Below are 25,541 nucleotides of genomic sequence, written 5' to 3'. Positions count from 1 at the left end.
ATTCAGGCAATTTTCTATTCAATTCAAGCAAATTTCCAAAATAAAATGTCAAGAAGCAGGGAATAGAGATATGGAGAGATAGCCTTTAAACACTGAATAAACATTATAAAGTGTGACAGGAAGCAATGATATATAGCTACCATCTCAGTCTTTCCCCCCAATTTCACATCATTTGTTAAGGTTACCCCAATGGAGAGCTGCTTCAACTGTTCTTTGCTTACTAAAAGAAAACTTCAGACTTTCTTTTTCAATGGGATGAAACTGAATGGGAGGAGACACAGATTAGATATTAGAAAAAACTTTTTGACAGTTAGAGTGATCAATGAGTGGAACAGGCTGCCACTAGAGGTGGTGAGCTCTCCTTCAATGGAAGTCTTCAAATAGAGGCTGGACAGACATCTGACTGGGATGATTTAGCAAATCCTGCTTTGAGCAGGGGGTTGGACCAGATGACCCAGGAGGTCCCTTCCAACTCTACCATTCTATGATTCTTTCAATAAGGGTTTACACCCATAACCAAAGTAAAATTGGCAGTTCAATAGGATAAAATGGGGTATCTGAAGGAGGTTCAGACGGGACTGCATACACACCGCTATGGGTAATTACTCTGCACTTATCTTCTTATAAACCTCTCTTTATTGTGCACTGTATCATAAAGGAGCTAATTTGTGTCTATGTGAAGGTATTTATCTAGCGGTATACTAATAGTGGGCTTTTGGGGAAGTTTACACTGTTTAAAACCCCATCCCTGGAGAATATGTGAATAACAAACAAATATGTTTTAATTTTTAATTGAGAAAAAAATTCTCTCTCTTTGAATAATATATATATTCGCATTATGGGTCCCGTTTTTCTTGGTCATTACATTGACCTTTGGAGTCAGTCACATGACATTGATATATGCCCATGCATGTTGTTCTATATATGATGCTTGTATTATAAATATTTATTAAAGTTTAACTTGTTTGATAAATATAATTATCTCTTCAAATTTTTGGCTACATTTACTCGCTGTTCCTCCTTTATTATAAAATACACAGAGAGATAAAAGTAAAAACTTTGACAAAGTTGCAGACCAACTCAGATATTTTTTTTAAAAAAGTGTCTACAATTGAGCAAGTTTCTCCTTATCAAATATAAAAATAATCCTTTTAGTATGGAAGCAAACTTAAAGGGGTTGTTCCATGAACAAATGGCTCAGTGGTTAGCATTGCACCCTTGCAGCGCTGGGGTCCTGGGTTCATAGCCCACCAAGGACAACATCTGCAAGGAGTTTGTATGTTCTCCCCTTGTTTGGAATGTGGGAGGAAACCCACACAAAGACATACTCATAGGGAATTTAGATTGTGAGCTAAAATGAGGACAGTGACAATGTCTGTAAAGAGCTGTGGAATTAATAGATCTTAGAATAAAATAAACACAATCACAAAAGGGGCATGCTAGAAAAATACAGTATTATATATGTCATCCCAGAGCAGTAAAAAGCATATGGCCCAATGGCTTAATTTAAATATGTATTAATAAAAGGATAAAGAAAATAAAGAATGATGCCAACAAAAGTGACCCCAAACACAGTATGCTCCTCCACACATACAGTGTGATGATCCTGTACCCCCTCAACCCACCCGAAAAGGTATAGTAACCCCAACACATGATGCCCCAACTGTGATCCCCACATAGTATAATTGGCCCAACATAATCCTCCATACAGAATAATGGCCCCACATAGTCATTTTTGCATTATAATGGGCTCCACATAATGCTCCAAACAGTATAATGGCTCCCCACACAGCCCTCCAAACAGTATAATGGGGCTCACATCCTCCGTTCTTGGCCCTGCTCAGCACAGTGGGAAAAAAATAGTGAGGTCATGCCGAGACGTCAGACGCAGAGGAAGAATGATGGGGGAAGGAGTGAACCGTTCTGTCTTTCATCATTGCTTGCAACTGTATTGGCAACCAAGATGCCGATACATTTGACAGGGCGCTACCAGGAGGTTCTGGCATTGCAGGCCAAATACAGTCATCTTACAGAGTTTGATATGTGTACTAGAATCTAGAAGATCTACCTCAGATGCCCACATTGTTCTATATATGTCAATTTTTGGATGGAAAACAGTTCTGAAATATTAGGACCTGACAGGGAGACACCATTTTTGGTGTCTGGGATGGTTGAGTGAATCCTGCATTGATCAGGGGGTTGAACATGATGACCCTGGAAATCACTTCCATCTCTAACATTCTATGATTCTACAAGTTTATTATTATAGGGGAAAATAATAATATTGGTGGCCAAACTATACCTTCTATGGTTATATAAAGTTAAACAGGGCACACATCATTGGTGCACAGACGATTGTTGTGTCGTGAGGCAACACATCTAAATATGAAGTAAATGGGCAATACTGGGACTGAATTTACCATATACTCTACACGATTAATCCTGCAAACACAACCACTTCCATTCTGATCCTTACACTTCTGGCAGGAGGACATTGAGTGATTGACTGCATCTATCCTCACTAATTATCCTGTATATACTTCACAGTAATTCAGAGTAATCCTATCATCATAGTGTCCGAGTTATGCAATCGGCATTAAGAATTTCTGACAAGAGGTCTTCTGCGCTGGATACGGAGGCATTTGAGCAATACCATAATTTAAACCATATCTTCCGGAGCAGACACATATGGGTGACGTGCATTTTGCTTCACAGCCTACAAATCATCTTCCATTCCTGCCATGGCCGATGATTTACAGTGTGCCAAGGACCGATGGGCTTTGTACATACATCATACTTGTTGATGTTTTTCCCCAGTCAGCCCCTCACTTTTGAACTTGAGCGTTTGCTGGCTTTAATAATATTGGATATAGTAGCTGTAGAGAAGGGTCTAACTGCAAGTAATGGACACATACACTCATCCTCCTGAACAGAGGCACTGCCTAAAAAGGCAATTTTTGTCTTGTTCGCTTTAACAGTAGATGAACAAGCCACTGAGCTAATGCCAGTTTTCCTCTTCAGTTCCTTTATCTGTCCACAGGAAATTAGGGTAATGTCTGTGGAATCAGCTGTTCACTTGTGGGATGACAGAAATGATTCAGCGCTACTCTGCAGCCGATAGCGACAGTGCGTCCATGTGGAGGACCAGATGTCATCTATAATCTGGATTACTGGCAGCACTTGGACAATTAGAAGCTGGAATGACACATGATGACACAAAGTTTACAAGCTGACGACATAGTTTCCTTTATGTCTCTGCGTTGGACTACAACAAATGCTTTATCAGCACAGAAATAGATTTACTCTGAAGCACAAATGTAGACGTTACACTAACACAAAATACAGCTGTTGGCTGAAGGATCATTTGGCCGTGAGCTAGGGTCTCCAGCTACCCCATAGACAAGCACATTATGATCAGCAAATCCAACATCGCATTTCACAAAAAGGAAAAGAATCACAGGCAGTCAGCCGTCTCTGGTGATGCTTAGGTTCAGTGGAAACAAAGGTTTGCAAAGATTAAAATCCATTTTGACACTTTTTTCACTAGATGAGAGATGTTGCAAGAAAGATAGTCCCCATACATATAGGTCTGTCAGCAGCTTCCATTGAAATCAGCTGAATTTCCAAATTAGCAACCGACCATAAATGTTATGATGATGTAAGCAATTCTGTAATTCACAAAGGAAACATAATACAATCTATTTTAACGGATAACATTATAGGGTTACTCTCAACACTGATTTTCTGTAGAGCATCACTTCCAGGTGTCACTGCTTCCTGCTTTCCGAGGATGGTGCCCTCCCGCCCTGTAAACTATCCAAAATTGTAAGCAGGAACAGCTTTGCGTCTACGTTATTGGAGGAGAGCAGAGGCCCCGGAGCTGGAGAGACCCAGCGATCCGGCCAGCTTCAGAACAGCGCGTGCAAGCTCTATTGGAAGCGGCTTGCTCCTTGCCAAGGACACCGGCCAGCTCTGACAGACTGAAGCAATGGCCCGTGACCTAGGCAATGAGTAGTCAACAATTAAGTTTCTTATTTTATAATAACCCAATAACCAAAAAATTTGAGGTTTAAGGGAGGACGTCACTGTGAGTAGTCACATTATTAGGATAGCACTGTGACTAGTCACATTACACACTTCACGACCTGTAACCCGAACCTTTCTTTTTGCTGAATAGTTACAGGAAAATGGGGCGATTTTGTCTTCTTGACCAACATCTCAATAGTCCCATAATTCTATGCATTTGCACCCCCTAGTTCTTAGACTACCATTTAGATGTGCACTAAAATGACTATTATACTTAGACTCTAAGAGCTAAGTATACGGCGGCGTCTACAAATCACTAAAACTGACAAATCCCCGTGCCCGGATGGGATACACCCCCGAGTACTGCAGGAATTAAGCACAGTCATAGATAGACCACTATTTTTAATCTTTAAAGATTCCATAACAGGGTCTGTACCACAGGACTGGCGTATAGCAAATGTGGTGCCAATATTCAAAAAGGGGACAAAAACTGAACTTGGAAATTATAGGCCAGTAAGTTTAACCTCAACTGTGGGTAAAATCCTGGAGGGTTTTCTAAGAGATACTATACTGGAGTATCTGGAGAAGAATAACCTTATGACCCAATATCAACCTGGGTTTACAAGAGACCGTTCCTGTCAGACTAATCTGATAAGCTTTTATGAAGAGGTAAGTTCCGGACTGGACCAAGGGAATGCAGTGGACGTGGTGTACATGGACTTTTCAAAAGCTTTTGATACGGTGCCACACAAAAGGTTGATACATAAAATGAGAACAATGGGGATAGGGAAAAATATGTGTAGGTGGGTTAAGAGCTGGCTCAGGGATAGGAAACAAAGGGTGGTTATTAATGGAGCACACTCGGACTGGGTCACGGTTAGCAGTGGGGTACCACAGGGGTCAGTTTTGGGCCCGCTTCTTTTTAACATATTTATTAATGACCTTGTAGGGGGCATAGAGAGTAGAATTTCAATATTTGCAGATGACACTAAAAACTCTGCAGGGTAATTAATACAGAGGAGGACAATTTTATATTACAGGAGGATTTATGTAAACTAGAAGCTTGGGCTGATAAATGGCAAATGAGCTTTAATGGGGATAAATGTAAGGTCATGCACTTGGGTAGAACGAACAAGTTGTATAATTATGTGCTTAATTGTAAAACACTGGGCAAAACAGTCATTGAAAAAGACCTGGGTGTATGGGTGGATGACAAACTCACATTTAGTGGCCAGAGTCAAGCAGCTGCTGCAAAGGCAAATAAAATAATGGGATGCATTAAAAGAGGCATAGATGCTCATGAGGAGAACATAATTTTACCTCTATATAAGTCACTAGTGCGACCACACTTAGAATACTGTGTACAGTTCTGGTCTCCGGTGTATAAGAAAGACATAGCTGAACTGGAGCGGGTGCAGAGAAGAGCGACCAAGGTTATTAGGGAACTAGGGGGTCTGCAATACCAAGACAGGTTATTACACTTGGGGTTATTTAGTTTGGAGAATCGAAGGCTTAGGGGTGATCTTATTACAATGTATAAATATATGTGGGGACAATACAAAGACCTTTCTAATGATCTTTTTACTCTTAGACCTGTGACGGGGACAAGGGGGCATCCTCTACGTCTGGAGGAAAGAAGGTTTAAGCATACTCACAGACGCGGATTCTTTACTGTAAGAGCAGTGAGACTATGGAACTCTCTGCCATATGATGTTGTAATGAGTGATTCACTACTAAAATTTAAGAAGGGACTGGATGCCTTTCTTGAAAAGTATAATATTACAGGGTATATACACTAGTCTCCTTAATATTGCGTTGATCCAGGGAGCTAGTCTGATTGCCGTATGTGGAGTCGGGAAGGAATTTTTTTCCCCAATGTGACGCTTACTGTTGCCACATGGGTTTTTTTTGCCTTCCTCTGGATCAACATGTTAGGGCAAGTTAGGATAGGATATGGGTTGAACTAGATGGACTTAAAGTCTCCCTTCAACCTTAATAACTATGTTACTATGTTACAGAAAACGTCTAAGGCCATGTTCACAAGTTCAGTACTTGGTCAGTATTTTGCCTCCGTATTTGTAAGCTAAATCCAGGAGTGGAACAATCAGAGGAAAATTATAATAGAAACACGTCACCACTTCTGTATTCATCACCCACCTCTGGTCGTAGCTTATGAATACGGAGTTAAAAAAAAAAAATAACCAAATACTGAATGTGTGAACGTGGCCCAAAATACTCTATAAAACAGTATGAGGTATATTTAGGGTTAGCACAAGTTACAATTTTCCTATGGACACACAAGACTGAGGCCTCAGCAGTAGAAGCACAGAACACAAGGGACCTGCCGGGATTGTGAGAAACCACTACAATGAATTCCAATACTCAGAAGTTTTTACGCTATTTGTATCAGCGTTTTTGTGATCTAGCTTTCCAGATGTAGAGGGGCTTGGGGCTGATTTATAACTGTGAGGTCCCCCTCAGTTTTCATTCTTCCAGTTCTCACTAACAAGGCTCATGGGTATACAGCCGGCTGTTGCACTGAATACTTTTGTGGTTTTGTATATGAGGAAAATGCTTCTGTGTGAGATATTTTTATGGTTCAGCATTAACCAGAATGGCGAAAAATAAAAATGAAATAAATACTACCGAGGCCATATAGAAAATCATATAGTTCCATTCTGGGAACAATGATGTGGCTAGTCAGGGAACTGTGCGCTAAGGCGAAACATTTTATAAGGCCCATAATGAAACATATGCTCAACATTTTACAATCTGTATAGCACAGTGACGATTTACTTATTTCCTAAAGGTTCGGAGTTATCCCGTATTATAATAGTAAACCGCACTCACAGATAAAGTGCTATTTGCATGGGGACAAGGATTACACCCCAGGGGGACTCAAATGTGCTGGTAGTCACAGAGGTAAAAAGAACATATAATATAAAATTTTAAATCATGCCGGGAAACATAGTAACATAGTTATTAAGGTTGAAGGGAGACTTTAAGTCCATCTAGTTCAACCCATATCCTATCCTAACTTGCCCTAACATGTTGATCCAGAGGAAGGCAAAAAAAACCCATGTGGCAACAGTAAGCTTCACATTGGGGAAAAAAATTCCTTCCCGACTCCACATACGGCAATCAGACTAGCTCCCTGGATCAACGCAATATTAAGGAGACTAGTGTATATACCCTGTAATATTATACTTTTCAAGACAGACATCCAGTCCCTTCTTAAATTTTAGTAGTGAATCACTCATTACAACATCATATGGCAGAGAGTTCCATAGTCTCACTGCTCTTACAGTAAAGAATCCGCGTCTGTGAGTATGCTTAAACCTTCTTTCCTCCAGACGTAGAGGATGCCCCCTTGTCCCCGTCACAGGTCTAAGAGTAAAAAGATCATTAGAAAGGTCTTTGTATTGTCCCCACATATATTTATACATTGTAATAAGATCACCCCTAAGCCTTCGATTCTCCAAACTAAATAACCCCAAGTGTAATAACCTGTCTTGGTATTGCAGACCCCCTAGTTCCCTAATAACCTTGGTCGCTCTTCTCTGCACCCGCTCCAGTTCAGCTATGTCTTTCTTATACACCGGAGACCAGAACTGTACACAGTATACTAAGTGTGGTCGCACTAGTGACTTATATAGAGGTAAAATTATGTTCTCCTCATGAGCATCTATGCCTCTTTTAATGCATCCCATTATTTTATTTGCCTTTGCAGCAGCTGCTTGACTCTGGCCACTAAATGTGAGTTTGTCGTCCACCCATACACCCAGGTCTTTTTCAATGACTGTTTTGCCCAGTGTTTTACAATTAAGCACATAATTATACAACTTGTTCGTTCTACCCAAGTGCATGACCTTACATTTATCCCCATTAAAGCTCATTTGCCATTTATCAGCCCAAGCTTCTAGTTTACATAAATCCTCCTGTAATATAAAATTGTCCTCCTCTGTATTAATTACCCTGCAGAGTTTAGTGTCATCTGCAAATATTGAAATTCTACTCTCTATGCCCCCTACAAGGTCATTAATAAATATGTTAAAAAGAAGCGGGCCCAAAACTGACCCCTGTGGTACCCCACTGCTAACCGTGACCCAGTCCGAGTGTGCTCCATTAATAACCACCCTTTGTTTCCTATCCCTGAGTCAGCTCTTAACCCACCTACACATATTTTTCCCTATCCCCATTGTTCTCATTTTATGTATCAACCTTTTGTGTGGCACCGTATCAAAAGCTTTTGAAAAGTCCATGTACACCACGTCCACTGCATTCCCTTGGTCCAGTCCGGAACTTACCTCTTCATAAAAGCTTATCAGATTAGTCTGACAGGAACGGTCTCTTGTAAACCCATGTTGATATTGGGTCATAAGGTTATTCTTCTCCAGATACTCCAGTATAGTATCTCTTAGAAAACCCTCCAGGATTTTACCCACAGTTGAGGTTAAACTTACTGGCCTATAATTTCCAAGTTCAGTTTTTGTCCCCTTTTTGAATATTGGCACCACATTTGCTATACGCCAGTCCTGTGGTACAGACCCTGTTATTATGGAATCTTTAAAGATTAAAAATAGTGGTCTATGACTGTGCTTAGTTCCCTGAATGTGGCAAGGTCAAAAAGCCCCCGAGTCCATAATATATTCACCCTGTAATCACATCCGTTTTTACCTGATGCTGGGAGGTGACAAACCCCACGTACGTTTTGCGTCAGCTTCTTCCGGGGGCGTGTGGCCTATTACAGTCCGGAGCTGTAATCATAATTCTGTTGGTTGCTACTAGAATCAGTCAGCATTTTGGTGCCTTTATAAATAATTATATAAAATTATAGCTTCTTACTTAAAATAGTATGAAGTGTTTATTGGAAAGCAATAATAATAATCTTTATTTATATAGCGCCAACATATTCCGCAGCGCTTTAGTTTAACAGATAAATAAATGGTTATTTCCATTAATAGAAGTGATCAACTATCCAAAATATAAGATAATTACTTTTGGATTGGTGGGTGTCCAACTACTAGGACTATGACAAGTCCGTATAATGGGGTCCACAAAATGCCAAGTCAGCCACTGCTCTATTCATGTGAATGGGACTGCTGGAGATAGAGTTCACCGCTCTCCTGTTTCCATCCGTCCGAGAGAGAATGAATAGAGCGGTGAATGTATGCATCTCTACGATTTCATTACAACGGGGCATTTTGGAGCTAGTGATAACTTTTAAAGATGGGAATTACCTGTCAATCCCAGAATATTATAATCTGGAACATACAGGTATTCCTAGCCGATGACATCGTGCTATATGGCGGCTATAGTAAACTGAATACAGTATGTAGGTCTCACCGAAGGGGCCAACGCTGGACAGTGTCGTGGGGTAGACTCTGAGTGTCTTTATATCATCACACAGATTTATAGTTTAATAGGACCAACAGGATTGTACGACTGTAAGAAGTTGCTGCATCGTTCCCTGATGGACATAAATAACGTTGTGCTTTTCCCAATCTCAATGGCTACACGGACAACTCTACTGTGTTTCCTGGGAATAAATATTTTTCTTCAGATTAAAACATCTGTTTTCAGTTTGTACAAACAGCTATTCCGGAAAGACTGAAGAAATGTATGGATAGCTAGAAAGAAACTACGTGAGGCGCTCCAGTGTGGCGCTGATAGCCAGTGACTCGGCTCCATTCTGATCAAACAAAACCTAAACACCCCCAAACACAACAGACTGAAGCTGGGGAAGCCGATACTGGCAGCACTGGCCAAGCACCTGTGAGTTGGGGGCTCACGGCTCTCCCCCACAGATGATTGGGCAGTTGGAATTTCAGCACCAGATCATTTTGTTCTTTCTGTAGATAAGCCGCCAACAGGGGGTTTCTGCCAGTGAATTTCTCCTCTCTCCCCATTGAAAACACATGGGCAATCGGCTGAGCATTCACGTTTCTGGGAGAATCAGGGAAGGCAGCTCTTTGACCAACAGATATCTCGCGTGCATGGTCAAGAGGTAAAGATGAACGTGAACATGACCATTTCCATGCAGCTCATCTGTATAGTGCAGCACCATACACAAGTATGCCATGAGTCTCATAGAAACCACTAGAACGTTAGATCAGCACTTAACCGGCTATGTAATTTAGGACCTTAGATCTAAACAAGTGAAGCCACTTTGTAACACTCAAATACTGGTAGCATTTACACCTGACATGAATGCTGGTCTACAAATGAATCATGCTCTATTTTTCCCGGTGAGAAGTGGGTTTATAACGATAACACTGTTATTAAGCATCACTACTGGATTTACGCCACTAGGATAACTGGCGTCCTATGAAATTGTTCCCGTGTGTTTGAGATACAGAATTTACAACATGAGCCCCGGTCAATGACTGTTGTAGAGATTCATGTTCTCTGTACAACACCATGACATATGTTGGCACTTTATAATCAGTACAGTTTCCACAGTGGAGCTATACACCAGCCTTGCGGGGCCAAATATATACTCATCTTGCTAGATCAACTATTAAAACAAATATATAATTCATATCTATTGATAAACAAAGTAAAATTAGGAGTATTTTTTTCTCAATTATAACATTAGTTCTGTGTCGTATACATGACTTGTCTGTCAACATGCTGGAAATCTAAATACTCAACAAAAAAGTGACCACAACGCGCCATATGGAGCTAAGGAGAACAGAAATAGTGCAGAGCTTGACAATGACATTTAGTCTTCCTAACAACACGTACAGACACAAAACACTGTACCCAAGTGATTACATCCTACCAGAGCGAGCCACCCATCAATCTTCACATGCTGAACATCTGTCACACTGCGGCCGCACAATTACAGCTCACAGAAGCAAATGTCACTGGTCTGAAACCTAATCGGATAGTTTCATGGGAACCTGAAGACTTTGAGATTAAAGGCTATGCTCACATTCTTAGGCAGAATACCTGAATGTCAATGTTCCTCACTGCACGCCCAACCGAAAAGTATTATCCTCCGCAATGTAATTAAAAAGTCTGAAGATCAAATATGTGAATGCGCAAAGCTTCAAGTGGGAGGACAATTCTGCTCCTTTCAACAGACTACTGCAGAGGTAATCATAGAAGAATGCTGGTGAGGTTATAATTATATCACAGGTTAATACATGATCTAACTATGCACCAGGGTACATTAACCCCTAGCAGCCATGTGCCTAATACTAGAGATAACCCCACATGTCCCACTCTGTCTTTCCACTTTTCATATACACAATAATTTATCAGTGATTAGATCTGGCCTGTGACACCGGAACCTCCTGGAAATGTACTGTGAAATGTATCAGCATCTTGGATGTCTGCTGTGCTGAGCAGTGCAGAGCTTCAGAGCACTCGCTGCCAAGACCGAAGCAGCAGGGGAGCACATAATACTGTATGGAGGACTATGTGGAGGGCTATGTGGTGCCATTATACTGTGTGGAGGACTATGTGGAGCCCATTATACTGTGTGGAGGACTATGTGGAGGGCTATGTGGGGCCATTATACTGTGTGGAGGACTATGTGGAGGGCTATGTGGGGCCATTATACTGTGTGGAGGACTATGTGGAGCCCATTATACTGTGTGAACTATGTGGAGCCCATTATACTGTGTGGAGGACTATGTGGAGGGCTATGTGGTGCCATTATACTGTATGGAGGACTACGTGGAGCCCATTATACTGTGTGGAGGACTACGTGAAGCCCATTATACTGTGTGGAGGACTACGTGAAGCCCATTATACTGTGTGGAGGACTACGTGGAGCCCATTATACTGTGTGGAGGACTACGTGGAGCCCATTATACTGTGTGGAGGACTACGTGGAGCCCATTATACTGTGTGGAGGACTACGTGGAGCCCATTATACTGTGTGGAGGACTACGTGGAGCCCATTATACTGTGTGGAGGACTACGTGGAGCCCATTATACTGTGTGGAGGACTACGTGGAGCCCATTATACTGTGTGGAGGACTACGTGGAGCCCATTATACTGTGTGGAGGACTACGTGGAGCCCATTATACTGTGTGGAGGACTACGTGGAGCCCATTATACTGTGTGGAGGGCTACGTGGAGCCCATTATACTGTGTGGAGGGCTACGTGGAGCCCATTATACTGTGTGGAGGGCTACGTGGAGCCCATTATACTGTGTGGAGGGCTACGTGGAGCCCATTATACTGTGTGGAGGGCTACGTGGAGCCCATTATACTGTGTGGAGGGCTACGTGGAGCCCATTATACTGTGTGGAGGGCTACGTGGAGCCCATTATACTGTGTGGAGGGCTACGTGGAGCCCATTATACTGTGTGGAGGACTACGTGGAGCCCATTATACTGTGTGGAGGACTATGTGGAGGGCTATGTGGTGCCATTATACTGTATGGAGGACTACGTGGAGCCCATTATACTGTGTGGAGGACTACGTGAAGCCCATTATACTGTGTGGAGGACTACGTGAAGCCCATTATACTGTGTGGAGGACTACGTGAAGCCCATTATACTGTGTGGAGGACTACGTGGAGCCCATTATACTGTGTGGAGGACTACGTGGAGCCCATTATACTGTGTGGAGGACTATGTGGAGCCCATTATACTGTGTGGAGGACTATGTGGAGGGCTATGTGGTGCCATTATACTGTATGGAGGACTACGTGGAGCCCATTATACTGTGTGGAGGACTACGTGAAGCCCATTATACTGTGTGGAGGACTACGTGAAGCCCATTATACTGTGTGGAGGACTACGTGAAGCCCATTATACTGTGTGGAGGACTACGTGAAGCCCATTATACTGTGTGGAGGACTACGTGAAGCCCATTATACTGTGTGGAGGACTACGTGGAGCCCATTATACTGTGTGGAGGACTACGTGGAGCCCATTATACTGTGTGGAGGACTACGTGGAGCCCATTATACTGTGTGGAGGACTACGTGGAGCCCATTATACTGTGTGGAGGACTACGTGGAGCCCATTATACTGTGTGGAGGACTACGTGGAGCCCATTATACTGTGTGGAGGACTACGTGGAGCCCATTATACTGTGTGGAGGACTACGTGGAGCCCATTATACTGTGTGGAGGACTACGTGGAGCCCATTATACTGTGTGGAGGACAACGCGGAGCCCATTATACTGTGTGGAGGACTACGCGGAGCCCATTATACTGTGTGGAGGACTACGCGGAGCCCATTATACTGTGTGGAGGGCTACGTGGAGCCCATTATACTGTGTGGAGGGCTACGTGGAGCCCATTATACTGTGTGCAGGGCTACGTGGAGCCCATTATACTGTGTGGAGGGCTACGTGGAGCCCATTATACTGTGTGGAGGACTACGTGGAGCCCATTATACTGTGTGGAGGACTACGTGGAGCCCATTATACTGTGTGGAGGACTACGTGGAGCCCATTATACTGTGTGGAGGACTACGTGGAGCCCATTATACTGTGTGGAGGACTATGTGGAGCCCATTATACTGTGTGGAGGACTACGTGAAGCCCATTATACTGTGTGGAGGACTACGTGGAGCCCATTATACTGTGTGGAGGACTACGTGGAGCCCATTATACTGTGTGGAGGGCTATGTGGAGCCCATTATACTGTGTGGAGGGCTATGTGGAGCCCATTATACTGTGTGGAGCAGGGCTGTGGAGTCGGTAAGCCAAACCTGTGACTCCGACTCCTCAATTTCCCTTACACCGACTCCGACTCCAACTCCGACACATATTGCTTATATTTAAGTGAAAAATTTATTGTAGTACAATGTGAACCTCAGACATTTAATCATTTTTATGATCCAATAATCAAGATATTTAGATAGAACAGAATATATATTGGTGTACTACCCGGTTTTCATTCTTTTTGGTACAGATACGATATGGATAGACAGATATGGATAAATGGATAGATAGAGCAGATTTCTAATCTGCTTTTGCTATTGAAAACATCTATGAGCTCAAAAACCTTTCAGGTGATGCAGTTTTTTAAAAAGATGATCAGCTTTTGCAGCTGAAAAACGTATCCTCAAAAAACACAGGAAAAACGCTGTGTGTGAATGTAGCCATAGATCAGGAATATAACAGCCATTTATAGGACATTTCATAACTTTCCCAAACTCCTATGAAAAAATATTCAGCACATCCTGCATTGAATTACTGTACCCAATTTATTATATATTTTAGGAGTCGGAGTCGGTCCATTTTATACCAACTCCGACTCCACCAAAATGAGCACCGACTCCGACTCCACCTCAGACTCCACAGCCCTGGTGTGGAGGACTATGTGGAGCCCATTATACTGTGTGGCTTGCCATGTCGTGCCATTATACTGTATGAAGGACTATGTGGTGCGATTATACTGTATGGAGGACTATGCGGAGCCCATTATACTGTGTTGAGGGCTATGTGGTCCATTATAATGTGTGGAGGACTATGTGGAGCCCATTATACTGTGTGGAGGGCTATGTGGTGCCATTATACTGTATGAACGACTATGTGGAGCCCATTTTACTGTGTGGAGGGCTATGTGGGGATCACAATTGGGAAATCAAACTGTGCTTGGGGTCATCATACTGTGCAGGGGGTACAGTAGGGCCATCATACCATTCGTGTGAAGGGTAGTGTGGAGGAATATAATGTGCTTGGGGTCACTTTTGTTGGCATCGTTCTTTATTACCAGTATTATTTTTTCATTCAAGATTTTTTATCCTATTGTTACTACATATTTAAATTAATCCATTTGGCTATATGACTTAATGCTCTTAGATAACATATTATTAAAGCATGCCCTATTTGTCAATATGTTTTTTTATTCTAAGATCTATTAATCAAAACGTACTTTGTTCATGGGACAACCCCTTTAAGTTTGTTTCCATATTTAAAGGTGCATCGTTATATTTGATAAGGAAAAACGTCCTCACTTGTAGACTTTTTTTTTTTTAAATACATACCAAGGTTGATCCTCTACTTTTTCCAAGTTTTTAATTTTGGCCCTCTGTGTATTTGAGTTTGACATCCCTGCTTTACACAAACAGACCGACCACACTAAATGATAGGCAAACATTTACCAATCTGTAATAGATCGCTCAGTGCGCATAGGCTGCCATGGTTCTCATCAGTGGGAGTCCTGTTTACAAAAACGACGAGTGACCATTCTGCTTGCTAATCGGGTGACCACCAGCCTGTTTACGTGAGACGAACGTAGTTAAGAATGCTCATTCACGATAATCTGTGTGAATGCAGTTTCATTTTGTTCTGGGAACATCTATTTAAAGGGAAAACCCGCAACAACATCCTTATAAGGAGTGCTGTGATCCCCAGTGACACAGGAGTCATGAGAAATTGCACTGTTATCCACACTACAATGGCTGCATTAATGTGTGAGAAATCATAGATACCTACACTAATCAGCCATAACACATAAACCAACGCTAATGTAAGTGAATAAAATATCTCACGACAACGGTATCTATTAAGGACAGCGGGCGAATAGTTCGTTCTGGAAGTTAATGATTTGGAAGCAGAAAAATTGGGGCAGTGTAAGTATCTGAGGGACTTACACAAGGGTAGGATTGTGATGGTTAGAGGACTGTGCTAAAGGATCTACAAATCGTCAGTTCTAATGTAGTGTTCCCAGAATGAGGGCATGAGCATGAGATCAAGGTGTTGACTTGGTCTTCCAATACTCTAGGTCTCAATCCAGTTGATTATCTGTGGGTTTTGGTGGGAAAAAAAGATCTAATCTATTGAGGCCCACCTCAAAGTTTACAGGACTTAAAGTACCTGTCACGTATGAATTAGTGCCAGAAGATACCACAGGAAACCTTGGCAGATCTTGTGGAGTCCATGCCTCCATGGACATACTGTAGAAGTTTGGATCGCAAGAGGGATAATTACACAATATCAGACAATATGGTTTTTAATGTAATGACTGATTGGAGCTGATGGTTATTGTCTAGAAAGTTAATTTTTTTTTTTTAAACTTTTAAATGTGCATGAAATCACACAAATTGGTCAAGTTGGTCGATTGGTTAAATTGGTAGAGTTAGTCAGTTGGACAAACTGAAATCTATATTATTGGGTGTAAATCCTCCATTACCTGAAGGACACAAAACCAATGAAACATAATCATTATTTCCATTCCCTATAAACCTGAGCTCGCCTTCCTATATATATCCAGCGCTGAACTGTTGCGAGGCTTTTTCCACTGGTATGTGGCTACATAAACACTAGGAGCGCGGAGGTTCTGGCAGGCATCCATCGCTGTTACATCACTCTCCCTTATTAGGGAAACTTGCTGAAATCTGACAACTTCTTCTAAACAATCAAGGTTAAAGATTATATTATTAACAAAGGAAACCGGTAACAATCACTTAAACACCTCTAACCAGGCTAATGACAATGATCATGGACATGTCTGTAAAATGTATTAACCCCTTATATTGGAAATATGTGAAATTGGCCATTCGGCTCTGAAATGAAGAACCACAGAAACACAGTTCCATTCTCTTAGCTATATTGCCTGTGAGATAGTGCAACAATAGTGAGCTTATGAAGGAAGAGAATTGCTCTTTTGGTGCCAATTTAATTCATTTCAGTACAGTTCACGATGATTGTTTCCAACAAAAGTAAATGTCAGCAATGATGTGTCAAATGTGAGCCTGGAATACATTGTATTCGAGATTACAGACAAATGATGTACCGGCGAACCCGGTAGAAAGCATAAACCGGTACCCTATGATCCAGAGTCTCTCTGTATTATACATCACCCCCAAAGTTTACACAAGGCATATCATTAGGGATCTAGTAGGCAAGTGTGCTTTTTTAAAGTTCGGACCACAATGTGCCCATTTTTACACTAATAAAAAGCAATAGACAACTTAAGATGTATTTGGAAATCATATTGATTGCCAAGTAATCCCAATAAGGCTTTTTGGACCCAAAAGGCGGCTGTTCTACATTAAGGGAGTTCCGGTTTTCTGCACTTCCAGAAACATAGAATGTTTTTAGATACCACTTACTAATCTCGTACAAGACAGGTAACCCGGATAAATGTCAAGTAACTTATTCCGGTCATTTTTATAATATCATTCGCTTCCAATACTTATTCTCGATCCAGGAAACATTTTATAAAACGTCAGGTTCATCTATATCATACGTGGCCATTTTTATATTGTCCGTCGCTTCCAATGCTTATTCTGTTTAGGTTTAATACTGGTCAGGGGTGTATGTACCTGTATATTCTCACTGTACTTACATTTGTCTTCTTCCACCATCCAAAATCATCAACTATGCCAATTGGCTTTCGCTACAATTACCTCTATTGTATATCTGAGATGATATTGTCTGGTGTGTCCTCTGTACTGGATATTTAAGGACATTTATGACAAAGTACATTTCTTTTTTAACATGATAACAAGTGACACAGTTTAGAGATTTGCATCAAAAGTCAAACATCTATCAAATATTTCACATGACAAGAGTCAAGACAGGGGTCAGATCTCTGGAAACACAAGCAAACAATTAGAAGGAGAATTCCAGGAATGATGACCTTCCAATCATACCAGCAAAATAAGTCACATCTGTTCAGAAAATGTCACCGGCTCCCCCCCTGAACATTAGCCACATGTAATATGTACCCAATGGCACACAGTACAAATTCTGTTCTCTCTACTCCAGGTATCTTCTTATAGCAGTAACAAAAAACACACAAAGAAAACAGAAAAATAAATATATATATATATATATATATATATATATATATATATATATATATATGTTTTTTGCAAGCATTAAAGTGATCAATCGATGCATGTCATCCTACACCGAGATCATTTACACAAGTTTTCTGCACGTCAGAAACTCGCCCAGTTTGGTATATATATATCTCCGCTTGGGGCACACTGTCCTCATCAATGCAGCTCACTTATTGTGGCTCACAGTGTGGCGGACGTAGTCTGTCCAAGCATTACATTGCTGGACATGGATATCCACTGGGGCACCAGCTGATCTTTAGAAGTCGCCTTTATAACAAAACCCCTTTAAGAGCAAGCTGGCTTTAAATACACCTATTTAATTTAGTAATCCTAGGATGGAGAAAGGACTACATCTTAGGGGATAGTTACACCATTCCAAAAGACAGAAGTTCCTTTTCTCCTGGGATTTGTCCAGTGTCATATATAATAATAATGGAATGTCTGAAAGATAAAAAGTTTGTTTTTTTAACCATTTATGTATTTAAAATACATTGTCCACACATATCTACCGTATATTTTTATATATATATATATATATATATATATATATATATATATATATATATATATATATATATATATATATATATATATATTGGACCACACACATCATGTCAAGCTTTCCAGCATAACAGCATCATCATGTCATTAGAAGTGGAGGAAATGCAACTGTTGATATTAGCTACAATGGAAACTATTCAGTATGTCACCTCTTCCATGCTGTCAGTTCTTGCATGAAATGCTGAATGAGCTGTTTGATGGGCAATTACATTTCAGTACCGAGCCTAAAAAATAGGTTATACTTTTCAGATCATTGTCAAATATTACCAATATTACCAGAATGTATGTGAATTTGTTTTATATAAAACACATTATTGAATAATTTATTAATAAAAGTTCATTTTTATTCACATTTTTGCCCCTCCTTTTACCTTTTTCCAATTACTTTATCTTTTGGTGGTGTCTACCCAGGGGAATAATGTCCAATGAGGTTTGTCAACATAATTGTTCAATAAATATTTTATTATTGTCACATGACAGTACAACAGACCTAACCCAAGTAATAAATAGGGAAATACGTGGATGCTCACACAGATTGTCAGTTCTAACATTTTGTGTAATCAGATCAGACAGTGGTATCATGTGATTTGTTACATATTATGGGTGGAATTTATTAAGACTGTCATTTCATACATTTTAAGTGTCACAATGCTGGCGTAGGACGCACCAAATGTATTAAGCAGACGTATATTTTCTTTAAGGGGTTCTCCAAGAATTTAATAAAATGTCCCCCATCAAGTAATTCAAATCACAATGCAAACAAGTCATGTCTCAGGACAGGTTGCAATCTGAAGAAAACTCCTGAGACATGTCTCAAGTGACAGAGGAGCTGTATCGTAAGCATACATGCTGGAGCTGCCAGAGGTGGACTGCGAAAGGAGAAAAAAAAGAAATATTTTCCTACACTAACTAAACATAAAGGTAGCAGAGTATATTTTTTTCTTGTCCTGTCACATGCTCATCTCCGGCAGCCCCAGCATGTCTGCTTACGATAGAGCTCCTCTAATAGACAGTTGAGATGCAGGTCTTTGGAGTTATGTCTCTTCAGACATAGCCTGACATGTGACTATGACAGGCTGCCATTAGAATTACATGACGGGGACCATTATATTACATTTTTGGAGAACACCTTTAACGTCTTGGGATTTTAGCAGATAGTAAATCATTGATGGTTTGAGAAGAGTGGTTGCACCAGAAGTAAGATTGTAGCCTGACAAATGAGAAGACAGCTTAAGGTGTGCATGGTCTATGTATTTACAGGCAAAATGGAGTAACAAGAAGTGAACAAGGTGACATGCGCACATTTTGTGTACAGCTCTAAAAAAGAACGCTGTGTCTGTTCAAAACGCCTTGCTGTTTTTCAATAAACATTGTAATATTAATTATCTGGACTTTTTCGGATTTCGATCTACAATTGGGCCATTTGATTCCGTGCTTCAACAAGGCTAGAGCCTGGTTGAGCTGGTTTTCTTTTTTCATATAGGTTTTTACCTTACCGTACCATCAGGGCCAGACTATGTAGGGACACACCCTTTGACCAGAGGAAAGGTAAAACTTAGTTGAGAATGTATTCATCAACATTCAGGAGGAACAATCAATGAATGACACAAAGCAGAAAATGAGAAGAACTCCAGCATTATTTTTTACATGAGGAATCCACGCATTTACTAAAGTAGACATATTCAGAGACACGACAGGCCCTCTTAAAAGAAACAGATTTTAGATGCACCAGATGTTTAGTGGGAACCACAGAGAAATTCATCTAACTGCAAAGTTTATTGGATGCATATTTTACCTCATGCAAAAGGTAACAGGGATGATATGACCTACAAGCTGCCAGCTACACTAATCCAATTCAGCAGAGGGAAACTGACAGTTCTTTTCAGGATCTGCTCCATTTCATATTTCACCCAGCACGTCTCTCAGATAAGCAGTTTATAAAGCATCCTTAATTAGACATTTGTGGGGGAAAATGACGATAGCCCAAGATAAGCCTGACATCAACAGACGGGAATTTCAAAGTTTAGAGTTAGCAGCAGCTCTTCCCCAACATCAGGATGCAGAAGACTAGTGATCTCCACATTTTCTTCAAACGCCTCTCTCCGGGTGAAGAGGATGGCCTCCATTCACTCTTCAAGGCTTTCCTAACATCATCTATGGACCAAAGGCCAAGTAAAACCACACAGCTGAAGAGCAGGAAGTATTAAGATGCAGCTTTAATGACAGATAATCATGGGTCATTACTTAAATATCTTCTTTGCAAAACTCGTGTTTATTTTTACTCTCCTTTATTCCCTTTTAAGGGATGAACTCTACAAGTAACATGTGTTGCAAGAAACGCTGGAGACATGTGCCAGAATCATGTTACATCTCATGAAAAGTTCTTTGTCAACTGCAAGTTTCATTCTCTATTAAATATTGGAAGCTTTTCTAGCTTTTCAATGCAGAGATCTGACTTATTCATCAGAAGCATTGTCTTCTATGGTGATTTACAAATACCAGTTAAGTACTGGTTGATCACTTATCCCATTCTTTTCTTGCGAGGGAAGATAAATATAAAAAAAATTATATTAACCCTAAAGTAATAAGTAATCAGCCCTCATGGGCTAATGCACAAGGCAAAGCCGGGACGGAGACCCATGCTGCCCCTATATCTGTGTATTAATGGTTCTAGAAAGAGAAGTGCACAATTACTGCTCTGTCCCACACTGATTGGATGTAACGCATGCCTTAGCGGGTGGGTGCATAGTGACCAATGTTTAGGCCATCAGCCATCTCAGCTGTTTCTACCGTAGACAGGAGCACTCGTTTGACAGGGCGCTCCTGAGTTCTCTATGAGAAAGCTAAAGACAGACATCTATGCCGGTTACTTATATCTGGTAGAACAAAGTGAATCGACGAGTGTGACCAACATTAGTCTAATATGTATGGCAGGGCTTTAAGGCCCATTTACAATGGTCGATAATTGGGAACAAGAACTCCTAAGAACGTTTGCTTCTAGAGTTTCCACCTGTCTAATCAGCAATTCCCTGACAAAAAAGCACCATATAATCTGATCAGCAGCCACTTAGTAGCCTGTTTAGACATGCTGACAACCCTCCAGGTGCACAGAACAATCGTTATTACGATTGTTCTGTACCCATAGACTATCATGCGCTGCCGAGAAGGACGTGCTGCTTAAAAGGATAACGTTAAGCATTCTTAAAAATCACTTCACCTGATGAACATAAGTTTTGTCCATTTTTAAGGTGATTGGCAGCTTGTTTAGACAGGCTTGTTTCTCATTACTATGCAGCGGAAATGGCCTCTTCTTACCTCTATATCACCCATTTTAGGAGTCATGGGCTGGTCACCCTTTTTCTTATTTGCTAACATACAACTAAAGACCAACATTCATTAAAATGAGCTGATCTCTGCCTTTCCATGCTGCCCCTGAGTACAGAGGCTGCTATCAGAATATGATACGTGCCTTTGTATTTGGTGAATTATACTGCAGATAGTCAAAATAGAAATAGATATATTAACTGGTAATTTATTTTGCTCTTGATACACTAATATGTTCCAATATGTGATAATAATACAAGCAGGACAAACATGTCAGACAAGTAAAAGCCTATCTGCGTTATTTTTCTGAAACAAATCTATTAAAAAATCTGACATCAACATTCCCAAAACTAACAATTAGAGTTCATCCGAGTTAGAGTTCCCCCATTCAAAAATACAAAGGGCGTGGGGATGACGAAATACTCACTCGCTCAAGGTGTTAGATGACACAATTGGCCCGATGCTTATTTTAATTATCATTACCTCGCCCTTGTTTTTCTAATTTGTTCCAAGTAAAGAAAATGGATCGTTAATAATTTTAGTTGTTATCTGTCATCCAGTAATTCTCCCAAGTCACAACCCTTCCAGTAACAAACTTTGATTATATTTATTTAATAACAGTGTTGGAAAGTAGACTTAAATGTGTGTAAAATAACCCTTTATGAGCATTTATCGACTTTGCATTGCTAAGAAGATTAAAAGTTTGCTTTTAAGCAAATTTGGTTGCGATTGTCAATTGGGTGATCCCAAGCCAAGCTAATGTACTGAACACTAAACCCTCCCCAACACCTCCCCCTTGGTATTGACTGGTGGTGCCAGCACTGAACGATGCCAATGTGCCTGGCATTGAAACTCGCCACCAAACATGGGTCGCAAAGATTTGCTAACCAGGGAATCAAGTGAGCCATAAAATCGGGTGACAAAATCAAGCTAATCACAGGAACTCATGAAAGTTTTGAGCCTCTTTAGCCGATCAATAATGATAATAAAGATTGTAGTAAATGACAATAACAGTGAAGAAAAGAGGTAAGGTTGTGGTGATGTGGGTTTCTCCCAAGAGAATACTTTAGAAGAAGGGAAAGTCCAGCTCCAGGAATAAAATCCAAAATCTTTATTATTTCCAATAAAACATTGACATGGCTGCTACATTCATCTTAACAGTAAACCCTACATGGGATTACCGCATAGACCCAGGGAGGATCAAGACGTTTGGCAGAGACGTGTCCTTGCTCGAGTTTGCTGTGTTCCACTGAGAACAATGAGGGGTGAGCTGAACTAATTTTTGCTTTCTTACGTCTCCCAAGAGCACAAAATTTCACTGACTAATTGTCGGACAGAGGTCTCTCATAGAACTTGGAAGAAAAATAGAGAGGCAAGTGCACGGAGGTGGGGTACATCTGATCCCACTAATTAGACAGTTGTCCTGCGAAGGTCAGATTTAGCTTCTTTCTCTGCCACGGGGAGCAAATCCTCTCTCGGGATACATGCTCTGCAGGCGGCTCTACACTCTCATTGATGTCACATTAGCTTTCCAAGCTTTAGGTTCAATACAGGCCTGTAATTCATGGCCTCCCTTTATAATAAAATATATATTATTTTCCTAGATACAGTGGGATGGAATAGCATGGTCTCCTGTACTATTCTTTAACTTTATTTTACCCTCAGCCTCTTAAATGAAACCTCTGGACATGTACATCAGGAGCTTTCTCAGCATACACAGAAAAAGGCGTGATGTGAACAGTCCTTATTTGTTCGGTCTATGTGGTTGGTACTTTCCATGTCCATCTAATCTCTGGGGAGAACAGACTTCACTATACAGTGACATGGGTAAGGACAATAGGGAGCTTTTCTGGTTACAATGGTATTGAGTCTCCTCACATTACAAGTTTTATATCCACAGCTGTCCAGTAATATCTACAGTATGAGGCCTTGTCATCGTCTAGTGGAGGAGTAACAGGCATTCTTTACAGAATAACAGGCCGCCTTGTCTTATGTCACCGTCACAAATGGTCACCAATCTTTTATGACAAGGTAATAATGGCACAAAATACCCTGAGAGCCACAAGGAGGTTGTGCGCAGAGCAAACAAGGCCATCTGAGGTAACAGCCGGGATGTACTATTATGGCAGGATTAAGGGATCATTCCTTTTCAATAAGTGTCTCTTTCTCTTTAAAATGGCTTAAGTAACAACCACAGGTATGTGGCAGCGTATAATGACAAAGTATTGGTTTATACTTCCATATGCCTGTAATTAAAGGGCATATAATGTTCTTACCCAGAACACAAAGGCAGGCTGAGTGACGACCATGGTCCAGGTCATGCCTCTGTATTTATATGGATGATGTGGAAAGCCCCAGCAAATCTTTTTACATTCTCAATCTAAAAAAAAAAAATATGTTCATGCCATGATTTTTAAGGTGAAGTAACTAAGTTAGTCGAAGTGCGAACATGCTCACCAAAAACTGATGCCACTCTGATCAACCTGATCAGAATAATTGGGCAGATTTTCTCAGATGAATAGAGAACTGTTGTGTGCGCCGACCCTTAGGTGAGATGTGAGACCTGCATCTATCTCGAGACAGGGCATCCATCTCGCACCACTGTGAATGTAGATGCTTCTCCATTCATTTTTGGGAACTTTGAAAACAACTCTCAATTCATAGCAGGAGACAGGACTCCATTCTCAAGAAACAAAATTGTTCCTTCTTGTTAAAATTGTAATTAATTCTACATAAGCAGTTTTTACGCCTACAGTAATTCTAAAAAAGTGAGCATGAGACGGCTCTCACAGGAATGATCACCCAGCAGAAACACTCACAGCCAAAGACCATATTAGATTCTTACTGATTCACAACACTATGTACAGCAGGAAAGTAGAAGAGCGCTATAAGCCCCGGGGACTTGGAAAGACGGTATTAACGCCAGTGACTGTCAAGTGTCTCGCGCTGGAACATGATTGACCCCGGTCCCAAATAAAAACAAGAAATCCAGTACATCAAGCAGACTAGCTTTAAAAGGGCACAATGCTGAACAAATCTCTTATGCGAGAGCCATAAAAGGTAGCTGTGCGTGCTGCAGAAATGTCACTAGTGTCCCTGGAGCAACATCCCAGATATAAACTGTGAAAATAAGAGAAGGTTAAAGGGCCAGGAAGCTGAATTAGTAATAGGTTTATATGTAAAATCTCCAACACGATCTATAGAAACACTACATGGTGGTGTCCAACCATAGGTGATGCCATATTCTGCTGGGCAGCAACCGCAATCCGAGATGCAGCTCACGCAGGAGTTTCTTCATTAGGCCCGAAGCCTTCATCATCAGCCTGTAGTTATAAAGGGAACTCATGTGCTGCATTCTCAGCCACAATACATAATGGCAGTGCAGCTTTTTCAGATTTTTTACTGGTTTAGATCAAACATGCAGATGCTTTTCTAAAAGGGGTTTTCCAGCCTTATGATGCTGATTTTTAAGTTTAATGTGTTTGGGGGCCTTAAGTCAGCCGTACCCTCATTTAACGATGGGTTTGGCTGACAATCTCATATGTATGGGGGGTAACTGTTGGGAAGAGGTCGTTCAGTAATGCTTGAGTTTGGACTGCTGATCGCTTTGTTCTCCCAGAAATAAGTCACTAGCCGACATGTCAGCCAGCAGCTTTCTCTTACACAACACAGGTGCACTCTGCAAAAATGGCTATAGGCCGAACAATTAGCCGAAGCATCATTGGGCCGTATAGGGGCCATCAGGCTGGGGTCATCCATACCAGAGCTATGTGGGTCCAATACTGTTTACAGATCACTTGATTGGGGGTTGCGCTGTGATTTTCGGTAACAGCCACTACACATTAAACAGACTTGTGCAGGC

At 41.0% G+C, this 25,541-nt stretch overlaps 1 protein-coding gene across 3 annotated transcripts in view; it reads right to left on the bottom strand.

The window, feature by feature from the left end:
• PALLD (palladin, cytoskeletal associated protein) overlaps positions 1–25,541 on the bottom strand; it is a 260,746-nt gene that overhangs the window by 62,234 nt on the left and 172,971 nt on the right. The window contains exon 1 of one of the 3 annotated variants that reach the window (XM_073577147.1): positions 10,981–11,095. The exons of the other annotated variants lie outside the window; for them this stretch is intronic. The gene's annotated coding sequence lies outside the window, so the exon portion shown is untranslated. Of the gene's footprint in view, positions 1–10,980; positions 11,096–25,541 lie in introns of those variants that run through there. 3 annotated transcript variants of the gene reach the window in all.

Source organism: Dendrobates tinctorius, unplaced genomic scaffold (genome assembly GCF_039654945.1).
Source record: "Dendrobates tinctorius isolate UK_male_01 unplaced genomic scaffold, ASM3965494v1 ptg000008l, whole genome shotgun sequence".
Taxonomy (NCBI): domain Eukaryota; kingdom Metazoa; phylum Chordata; class Amphibia; order Anura; family Dendrobatidae; genus Dendrobates; species Dendrobates tinctorius.
The sequence above is the reverse complement of the archived record's forward strand: the minus strand, read 5'-3'. Positions and strand labels throughout refer to the sequence as shown.